This window comes from Marmota monax, unplaced genomic scaffold, assembly GCF_021218885.2.
Source record: "Marmota monax isolate L192 unplaced genomic scaffold, Marmota_monax_Labrador192_F-V1.1 WCK01_AAM20220418_F8-fsc00301, whole genome shotgun sequence".
NCBI lineage: Eukaryota > Metazoa > Chordata > Mammalia > Rodentia > Sciuridae > Marmota > Marmota monax.
This window is the reverse complement of record NW_026694988.1, coordinates 1251869-1263691: the sequence shown is the minus strand read 5'-3', so window position 1 is coordinate 1263691 and position 11823 is coordinate 1251869. Positions and strand designations below refer to the sequence as shown.

Genomic DNA, 11823 nt, shown 5'->3' with positions numbered 1-11823 from the left:
GCAATATTCAAAATATCACATTTACATGAATAAAATAACTTTGCTCCAAAAAATGTATGTTATAACCACTTTCATTAAAATACAATGTATTTTGCTTTCTTTTCATGTTGTCAAATTTTGCCTCTAAATTGACATAGCATATAGAGCTATTTTATGTGATGGCAATAAGTAACTTGTTTCCAGGAAACTAAACCAATTCCATTTTCCTTGTCCATCAGTGATATAAATTGAAATTATCTTTCTGAAAATTAACTTGATACCATAAATATACCAAAATTGATACTAGTATAGAATAAAATGAAAACAAAATAAAATAAGCATATTTTTTTCAAACATTTTGAGAGCAAACATTATATTAGGTCTGTATTAAAATTGCTCTTTTTGTAGTTTTTCTGCTTTTGAAGTTTGTTTTGCTCAGGCTTTTAATATTGTAAAGATACCGAATTTTATAAAAATATCTACTTCTTTGCTGGTAACTTTCTCATATTGGCAAAATTCCTCCGCTGAGTTTCTGCGAAGCATACCAAATTAGGGTCATCAGTCTTGAAATTGTCCTGATATATAATTCAAATAAGGAATTAATGGCCTATAAGTAACAAATTCTGAGACTATAGCACTAACAGTTATATAATACATCCAGAATCAAACTTAATCTATAATAAACATGTAGTCATTACTGTCAAGTTTTAACTTCCTATAAGGAAACATGAAAATGTGACTTATTGTCTATATAACAAGACATGATTATGAATCCACCTGGTATGTTTTTTTCTACTTAGTCATAATAAAAATGATACTATTAATTCATTAGAGCATTTTTGAAAGTTATACTATGAAATGAAATCTTTTTAAATCAAAAAATTTAAAAATATCTTATTTTTTCAAGTAAAATTTTAAAAAATGTAAAATTCTGGAGGTAATAATTGCAAATATTTTTAAATCAAATATTATAAATAACCTTATTTTTAAGGCAAAGATTTAAAAATGTAAGTTCTTAAGCAATAGTTGTTACCTGTTTACCTGTTTCATTTCTATATACTTAGCCTATGTCTAATGCTTAAACACAGCTGGACCATGAATGTTGGTTGAATGAATTGGTGAATGAATAAGAAAGATTTGTGAACTCTGAGAAAATGGGACTCAAGTAAAGCTTCAACAATATTAATTTAAATCCTAAAAATTTTTAAATTGTGATTGTTTGGTTTTAACAAAGCAAATATCTACTTAAAGTCAGAACATGAGAATTCTGAAAAAAAGAAAATTTCTCATTTTACTAATGAAAGATAACCCTAAACAGACTTTGGTCAATTTGAATGATTGAATATACTTAGAAAATATTTTTACTTTTCATAGTTGTAATCACAGGTATTAAAAGCTCAGACCATTCTTTAATGATCAACATTAATAAATCAAGATACTAAAGTATTTTTTTTATTTTTTTAGTTGTAGTTGAACACAATACCTTTATTTTGTTTATTTATTTTTTGGTGGTGCTGAGGATCGAACCCAGCACCTTGAATGGGCTAGGCAAGCACTCTACTACTGAGACACAACCCCAGGCCAAATCAAGATACTAAAGTAATAAAACATCACTTACTTTCTCTTGCATTTAAGTGTTTTAAGAAGAATATTCTATATTTGCTTATATGTACATAAAGTCAAAATTTCATGAATAATTAATTTTTAAAAATCTTGACAATATCCAAAAACTATTATTTATTTAATTTAACTAAAATATGAAATTGTTACGGAATATTTAGATTAATTGAACAAAAAACTTTTCATTTTATGGCTGTATTTTTTGTTTTTTACATTATCTCCAAATACTTTCTAGTCCTGTGAGAACATAGTATATTTTTTAACTAATTATATTTCTAAAATTCTTTTAAATAAAATTGCGGTTGATCAGTCAAGATCATAGGAGCCATAAAAATGGGCAGAACATAATATCATAAACTGGTAATCAGCCTTGTGCAATTCAAAAAAGACTAAATGGGAATATGGAGTGATTATGCAGTTTGCAGTTGCAGAAAGGGGCTGCTACTCAGCAGTAGAATGTAAGGAGTTCAAAATTATTAAACCTGTCCAATGGAAAGGAGGGGCCCTCCTGAGCTGAGATTCAGGTCACTGAAGAGAAGAAGCCATGGCACAGGGATCTCTGAAGGGCATGATGAACTGGAAGTTTCTGGAAGGGTAACCGAGCTGCAAGTTAGAACCAACTGCTTCTACTATAATTAACTATTCCTGGCAGGACAAGTAACCCCTGCTGTGTTATGGTGATGCTAACAGTAGCAGCAAGCAAAGGTAAAAAGCAGTGTGTGTCTTCCTCCTCTCTAGCATCCCATTGTTGCCTTAGAGCTCTCAACTGGTGTCCCCTAAAAGAAAGCCAGTATCACAAAAGCGGATGATAGTTCGAATAGAGGATAAGTCCAAAGGAAGGCAACAGTGGCTAATAAACAGTAGGAATGGAAAACAAGCTGATTTGAATGCATGTTGGACTCTAGGAGTTCATTATAAAATATGAAGTGAAATGAATAGTAAAAATTTAAGCGATACTAAAGTTGTAGTTTGAGTTACCTGGAAAGTTCAGTCAGAGATAGAAGTCAGTATGCAAAATTATAAACAGCACTGTTTAGATCCAAAATGTAAAAGGGAGTAGAAAAAATTAGGAAAGGACTCAGAGAAATTAAGTTGAGATACATTTTCAGAAACTCCACAAGAAGCTTTGGTATTGACATGGTCCTTTATATCTCAAATTCAGTCTTAACGGTAAGTTCTTTAAACACTCTCATCACTCATTGGATGAACTTTCTCCAAGAGAAAAATGATGTGACTGTGTTGTCTCTTCAACTGTGTCAATCTGTAAGCAGCCAAATCTTTCTGCATGTTGGCTATCTTCCTATACCACTCCCAACAATTGAGACAATGTTCTTTCATTAGAGTATTTGACTAGCACATTGCTGTGTCTATCCAAGTCAGAACAGCTATGAAAAGATAGTGACACACCAAATTCTCAGAATGATAAAGAGCGATTGAATCACATACATTGCTTGTGAGGATGTGAAATGGTACAGGCGCACTGGATAACAGTTTGGCAACTCTTTTTTTTTTTTGGGGGGGGGGGGGGCATTCTAGGAATTGAACCCAATGGCATTTAACCTATGAGTCCCATCCCCAGTCCTTTTTCAACTCTTACTAAGTTGCTTAGGGCCCCACTCAATTGGTGAGGCTGGCTTTGAACTTGCAATCATCCTGCCTCAGCCTCCCTAGCTGCTGGGATAACAAGCATGTGTCACCACACCTGGCTGGCAATTCTAAATAATCTATTCTTAATAAATCTAAATGTGCAATTATCACTTTACAGAGCAGATCCACTTTTGAACGTGTATACCAGAAAAATAAAAACATTTATTCAAACAAAATCTTTATAAGAACTCATAGCATATTTATTTAGAAAGGGAGAAAGCTAGAATAAAATCAGAAATATTTCAAAAGGTGAATTTGTATGCAAATATGAATAATTTCTCATCAATAAAGAAAAAATGAACTATTATTACTCAGGACCACTGGATGATTTACACTGAGTGGTTACTAATAATTGAGGACCAAGGAAAGAGAAGGTTTTGGGAGGTGGGTGTGGCTATAAAATAACAACATCTGGATTATTGTGATGTCGAACCTGTTCAACATCCTGACTATCGGAAGGTAAATAAACCTATGCAAGTGAAAAATTGTGTATGACTTATCATAAATGCATAAACACACACAAGTCATTCTGAAGAACTCTGACTATGATTGACAGATTGCAACAGCCCCAATATCTTGGTTAATATATTAAACTTTAGATTTATCCAGGGAAAACCTGGAAAAATGTACAAGGAATCTCTTTGTACTATTTCTTATAACTGCATTTGAATCTCCAAATTTTTCAATAAAATTTTAATTCACAATTTCTAATAGAATGATAAGGATTAAAATGCTATGTTTAGACCTGAGAGTAAGTGATACAGAGTAATTGGATTTAAGGAATAAAGAAAACATTATAACTTATGTATTATTAAGTCATTAGTTTTATAGGTAGAGATGAAGCAAGAACTCACAATACACACTTAACTATTGCTAGTTGTATAGACCATTTTAAAGACAAATTTACTCATTTAGTACTTTGAAGAGGTCATTAGCTGCTCTGGAAGACTGATCATCTTTGCCTTATCAATGTATTTGTCCTTATAATTCAGCAATGTTTCTTTCATGTGATTCCTTATCAGGAATTATTTGTTGACTGCATATGCAATCTAACCAATGAGTTAATTGATAGTGGAGACTATGTAAAAGTTGGAGCATCTTGTTTGCCTAGGAAAATTAATAGAATCAGAATAAATAGAATCAACTATTTGGATATTATTGGAAAAGGAAATAAAAACAAACACAAATACAAATTTTAAAGGATGTTAATTGATAAAATAAGGGTTTTCATTGGAAATTTTGGAAAAAGGTAACTATACATATTTTCAGAGATAGGCACAGAAAGATTTGACTCAGTATGCTTAGACTTGCTTCTCCTAGATTTCATATCTAAATTTATAGCATCAACACACGTACACAGTTGTTTTGAACTCTGGATGCATTTTTAAGTCTTCTTTCTTTTTTTACCAAACACATCAAATTAATCTATAATTTCTTTCAATATCACCTTTAAGCTATTTACTTATCCCTATTTTTATTTTCACTGTTCTATTTCTAGTTCTTATTTCTCAGTGAAACTATAGAAACTGTCTTCAGACTGGCATCCCAGTTGATCATCTCCTGAGTTTATCATCACTTCTATTGCAAATAGAATTTAATTAAAGCACAAATTTGACAAAGACATACTATTATTCATAGAGTCTCAATAGTGTCTATTTTCAAATGTGTGCATATTAGTATGAAATGATCTTCTGCACACGTGATGGGTGAATTAAAACCAACCTCAAAAATTGAACTGCATTACCTTCCTCTCAAAATGAATTATTTCCTTCAAAAGTTCTTTTGTCTATATATTCCTCCAATAGAGCAAGGAACACTATTTCAATTTATAAATTACCCCTACTTTCTGTACTGATTTTTTAAATCCTTAAGTGTAGGGGCCAGGTCTAATCCAGTACCTGCAAGAAGGTCTGTTTCTTAGTTAACTAAATTGAATTGTAATACTTTATTCTTTCAATAGTTCTTATTGAGGCATTAACAATTGTTAGTCATGTATTACCAAAATGAAAAGCTTGCAATGAATAAAAGATTTAAAAAGCAAAACATTGCTTTCATTCACTGTTTATTTTAGTGGGAGAAACAACTAATAATAAATAAGTGTATAATGATATATCAGAAACTGAAAAGTGGTGTAAAGAAACAACATTTTTAAATGAATCGAACTTATGGATCATATCAGAAGTTGAATATTTTCTTTCTATAACAGGAAAATTGATATGTGAATATGTTTGGGGTTGTGCTTGAAATGTGTTTCTAATATTATGAAAAATATAATCATCACACATTTTGAGCCTGTCTATGGATTTTGAGAGAGATATTTCAAATGGGTTTAAGAATTTTACTGATAAAACATTATAGTGTAGCAGAATAAACCACCAGATGCTAAATAATTTTTCTCCAGCTCTTGGGAATATCTTTTGAGTTTAGAACACAGTCTGGAATGGTGATCACGTTTTCCTCAGAATTTTTACTTCATCTTGTTACAGCTATACTATATAAGATTAAAAGGGTTTTGAAAATAAAGGTTACAATAGCCTGAAAATTCAGGGATCATGAAAAGAAGCTTTTCAAGTTATCAAAATTTAAGGAAAAGAGGATATTGTGGTGCTTGTCTGTAATCCCTGTGACTCAGGAGACTGAGACAGGAGTATCATAAGTTTGAGATCAGCCTCAGCAACTTGGTAAGACTCTGTAAGAACCTGTCTAAAAACAAAATTAATAATTTTAAAAAGGACTGAGGATATGGCTCAATTTTAAATGCCCCTGGGTTAAAACTCTAGTACCAAAAAAAAAGTTAAGAAAAAGAGATTATTTAGTTCTTAGTTATTCAAACTTTACATAAAGTGTTCCTTGCTTTTGTTATATTTTAAGTAGAATATTTAGAAAATTATTTTTATGGGAATAACTAATAATTGTTGATTTTTTTCAATCTTTTAGGCCATTCATGCTGTATAACTGGCTATACTTTAAATCTATGTGCAATTTTTTATGAAACTTGAACATTAAATAAAAATCAGTTTAAAAAACTGATTTTCCCATTTGATCATATGTATCTGTATCTATCTTAACATATCATTCTAAAACATTTTAATATTTATTTATTTTTTGTGGCCAATTTTTCTTTATTTTTTATTATTTCTTACATACATGACAAACCTTTTAATATTTAAATAAAAGCACATTTAGAAACACTTCAAAATTTGAAACTTCTTGAGCACCTACTTTCTGCCAATAGTGGAAAATTTTCATACCTAACCTTATATAATGGGTGATTATCAAAATGCATGCTCCCAACACAGTTTACTAAGCATCCCTGAAAGAAAGAAAGACCCTCTCACTACCTGTCAGCTATGGTATATATTTTTTTTCTGCACATGCCCAGATTCCCCCATGCTAGCTCTCCCACCAAAGGTAATAACATGAGAGGTGTGCAAGCAAATACCTACAGAAGTTTTTCAGTGATGCCTCATGTGGAGGTAAGATCAACATTCATTACTCAGTGTGTTGTTTATTTTTAAACTGTGTTGTAAAGATACTGTTGAAAATATCAAAAAGATCTGTAAATATCCCCATGGTGATAAAAAAGAGAAGCATGTATGTTTATTAGTAGTACAGAAAATCAAGCCATTTCAGAACTGCTGGACAGTGGTGTAAATGTGAAACATCTTCCAAAAGCTTAGGTGTTCTAATGACCACATATATAATATGAGGAAAGGGGAGGATATACCACCAAAGTTCTGTGCTAAGAGTACTGAACAAAAGTTAATGATAAAAAAAAAATAGAAGAAATACTTCACAGAATTATAAACGAAGGCCTCAGCTATGTACTGAAATGTGTATCTATCAGCATTGCTAAGAACGCTCTGAGTGGTATGCTGGACATAAAAGAAGTAAAGTTCTATCACAATGAGTTCAACATCGAAGGGAAATGAGAAAATTCCATAGGCTTTTTGCAAAATTTTCAGAAAGGATATGGCATCAATATTTAAAGATTTTTGGTGATAGAGCTTTGGATGATCACGAAGAGGTGGAGAAACTCACTGATGAGATTGCCAGGGTCATTGCAGGTAAAAACCTGACATGAGCACTGCAAAATGCTGGTGTAATATCACTGTTTGAGTGTGATTTTCCCCCAAAGACATTAACTACAGCACGTGAGATGGCGCTCCAAGAATTAAGGATGCCAAAGACAGAATCACTGTGTGAGATGTGTTCTTGCAGCCAGGCATGCATAGGGGCCATCTTGCTGTGAAAAGCAAAAGCTCAGTCCCTGCTGTTTTAAAGGAGCAGAGTCCTTACCAGATCATCATCATGCTAACAAAGGGACAGATCACCAGATGCAACTTAACTGATTGGTTTTACATATAATTTGTAGCAGTGGCTCCTGCTCATGGCATGAAATTTGAACTGGATGAGGATGACAAAATTTTGTGATTCCTTAACTATCGTTCTGCTAATGGTCCAAGTGAAATTCTAATAAAACTTAGGTTTATGCCATGTACTTTCCCTTAAATGTGACTTCATTAATTCAGCCATGTGACCAAGGTATCCTTAGAATCATGAAGATAAAATATGAAAATACTTCCTAACTAGCAGCAGTGAGCAAAAGCGTGGCAGAAGATTATTCTCAAATTCAGCCTAGCACGAAGGATGCTGTGTATGCTGTTGACAGCACCTAAACTGCAGTGACTGAAGATACATTGTGGATGCCTGGTCTGTGACAATGCTCAGTAATGATGAATAAGGTGATGACTTTGAAACATTCTGGATGTTGAGTGAGGAAAACAAAACAAAACAACAACAACAACAGCAAAAATAAATAAATAAAACAAATGATGGCTGACTTCCTTCCGTATGCAAAAAATATAGCTCCATGCCTGTCAGTAAGCTGGAAAAAGTAGATATAAAAAAAAAAAATTAATACCAATAATGAGGCACCTAATGTTCATTCATTGACCAGTGGCAAAATAGCCTAAATGGTTCTGAATCAAGATGACCATGACAGTGATCATGAGGGCAGCATTGCTTACACTGCAGAAAACATGCCTATAGACAACAGGGTCAAAGTTCATGATGGGCTTATCAAGCTAGATCAGTGTGCATGCAAAACAGAACAGGAAATATGGTAGTGTATAAAATCTAAGGGAGACTTCCACACCAAAAAAACAGTGCTAAAGAGGCTGATAACTCCAGAGGGAACACTTAAAAAGCCATTCAGCAGAATGCCTCCTTGTCTTTAGGGGAAACCACCTCTAGTCTGTCAGCTGCTTCTGAAGTTTCTTCTCTCTGAAAACAATAATAAAAGGCAATGTACAGTAGTAGCCTTTTAGTCAATAAACAAGTAAATAAAAGCATTTTAAGTGGACTGAAAGGTGCCATTCTTTGTGGTTGCTTTCGATTAATAGTCAATACAGGAATTCGGGTGACGCTACTGTGCTGCTTAGTTAACTCAAACACTACCACAGTATTTTTCCACTGCATTAATAGTTTATCATATATTTTTTTTTACTTTTAAGCACTTATACAGAAATAAGTGTAAGAAAATTACTGTTCCCTGGTAGCATATGAATTTACAGTCAGGAACGATGGTGATGCCAAAATAAAAGAAAATAAGCCACGCAAATTGTCCTCGTGGATAACGAAGTTTGTGACACTTCTGGAATTCCGATAATCCGATATATGATGCAGATCCTAATTTACAAACACATCATTTAATGAATATGTATATCCATACAATTACCTTTAAGCTATTAAATAAGATGTGAATGAAGCATTAGTGAATTTCAGGTTTAGACTTGGATGCCATCCTCAATATATCACTGTGTATGTGTACAGATATTCCCAAATCCCCTCCTCAGATAAAAAGAGAATCTAAAATCTTGCACTCATTTCAGCAGCACATACACTATATTTGGAACAATATAGACATAATAAGCATGTCCCTTTCACAAAGATGCCCTGAAAAGTTGTGAAACATTCCATTTTCTTGTATAAAAATATAGTGAATACAATTAATTTGTGCAATTAATATGAATGAATAACTACAGTAAAAAAAAAAAGTTCCCAAATTTGAAATACATCTTATCTGAAGCATTTTTGAAAAAGGATATTCAACCTGTACTAATGAACTAGGCTGATAGTTCTCCCCTGCAATTTTATTTTTATGTAATATAGGTGTTTGATACTGAAAACTGTTAAAATATTACCAGGAACTTAAACTAAAAAAAGTTCCTTGTTTTATCTTTCTCTTTCTTAAGGACACTCATCATTAGTTTTTGGCAATTTCTGTTTTTTCCTGTCCTAGTATTAAACTCCTTACTGTAGAAAATATGTTCATACTATTATTATTTGATGTATTATTTTGCATTCTTATAAGTATGATGAAATTTATGTTATATTTACTCCCCTTCTCTTCAGATTTTATTAGTTATAACATGTCATTGTTGTAAAAAAAATATTAATGCATTTTATTTAGAATATCTAAAGAATGCTGGAATGAATCACAGGAGCTACCAATTTTCAATGTGTCTCAGTTATCTAAAACCAAAATATACTTACTTTTCATTACACTCAATATTTAGGGGCTTAAAAGAACAATAATTTGTTATAGCCAAAAAATCAAAGATCAATAGGCTACTTTTAGTTCTGCTTGGCTGAATGATTTTTCTGGTCTCTGGAAGATTTAGCTGCATATATGGAATGGTCTTGATTGGGCTGGCTCACCTTTTTCTACTAGTTTCTCACCTTTCAGAAGGCTTGAGTGAGCATACCTTCACAATGAGGTTAGAATATAAGAGTGAGAGAAGTGTGCAGGTCTTCTTGAGAACTAGTTTGGGAATGGACACTACATCTACAGCTTTGTATTGAGCAACACAAAATCCAAGGCCACTATAGAAAGAACACATAATCTCCTTCTCTTGATTGGAGGAGAATGAAGCTTATTTAATGAAAGTCATGAATAAAATAGACATGAAGAATTTACCAAAAAATGTTTGGGGAAATAATCTATATTTACAAATATCTATTATCAAACTAAAATAAAAATAATAATTTGACATTCTTTTGTTAAAACATCTAAGATAAATTCATTTTCACTGATTTACATACAATTGAATAGTCCCATATAGAATCAGATTATATCTTTTTAAAAATTAAATTTAGGAGGTATATAATTATTAATATAGACACCAATAATATATATGTCTAGGAATAAAGATTTATCCCATGTATCTATTATTCTTGAGAAGCATACAACTTAAAGAATGGAATTATGTTTAAAACTAAATGTAGGAGCAACAGGAGAGGGTTCATTAAATCCCAATTCAATACTCTTATTCCTTTTCTTATAACATCAGTGTACAATTATGCTATTTACAGATATTTACAAAATATAATGGCTGTGATTAGCTATCTATATGCATAATTGATAAGGACCAGTTGCAAACATTTCTAGTGCATGAATAAAATCTATTTTTCTTTGCATTTTTCAATGACTTTTCTGAAAGGATTTTTAATTTTGGCTGTTGCTTAAAAAGAACCAAATTTTGTTTTTACATGTCATTAACCATATGCAATACCTATTGAATTAAGTATTACCTTGAATATACTCTAGGTTATAAAGATCCACTTACAACTATTAGTTTTTCAAAAGTGTATGAAATGCATCTAAGGGCCAATGGTAGGAAATGAAAATCAGCCATTTGCCTTTTGATTCACATATAGTAATTTTAAGTGGTTTATAATGTTTGTGACTATTCATTATCAGAAACAATTTCCTAAAATTAGTCCAATTGCTTATATCAGATTGACATTTTTCCTTACAATATTCATATGAGACGAAATTTCTTTAGCCTTTGCATTATATGTCTTGAATGATTATAATATTATAGATTTTTGAAAAAAGTAAAATTAAGATAAATCTACTTGAGTAATTTAATCATATTCTTACACTTTAAAACAGTCAAATGAGAGTTTTCACTTTTAATAGAAAGCACAGTTTTGCTACAGCCTGAAAGTATGTTTTGGGTAAGGCAGAGATGGGTGGTTGCTGGGAACTGGATCCAGTTACTCCTACATACTAAGCATGCTCTGTACCACTGAGCTATGCCTTCGGCCTGGGTAAGTGTTTTGTATTGTAGGTAATAAGGAAATATAAGCAGGATCTCCTATAGGGATGGTTTCAGGGACAGGTTGAAAGGACTTATGTGTGAGGCAAGCTTTAAATAATCAACTCTGTTTTAGTCCAATTTTGCATTGCTTTGACCAAAACATCTGAGAAGAACAAGTAAAAGGATGTGTTCTCTCCAAATATGGTGCTGAAGCAACTAGCCATCACATGTATAGAAATCCTTTAGAAATTAGCAGAAATTACTTATTGTTGTGGTTTGGATCTGAAATGCCGGCCCAAAGCTCATATGTTGAAGTCTTGATCAACAGGATGTTCAGAGTTGAGAACTTTGGTAAGTGATGGGATCGTGAAGGCTGTGATCCCATGAATGGATTAATACAGCTACAGATTCATGTGTGATTAGGAGATTGTGGAGACGTTAGGAGATTGGGGGGGGGGGGGGCCTGGGT

General features: G+C 32.3%; 1 non-coding gene across 1 annotated transcript; it reads left to right on the top strand.

Moving 5' to 3' along the window:
* Nucleotides 1-9127: 9127 nt before the first annotated feature.
* On the top strand, nt 9128-9234 carry LOC124081294 (U6 spliceosomal RNA). Its single transcript, XR_006848011.1, has one exon. It is a non-coding gene; the product is annotated as a U6 spliceosomal RNA (small nuclear RNA).
* Nucleotides 9235-11823: the final 2589 nt, after the last annotated feature.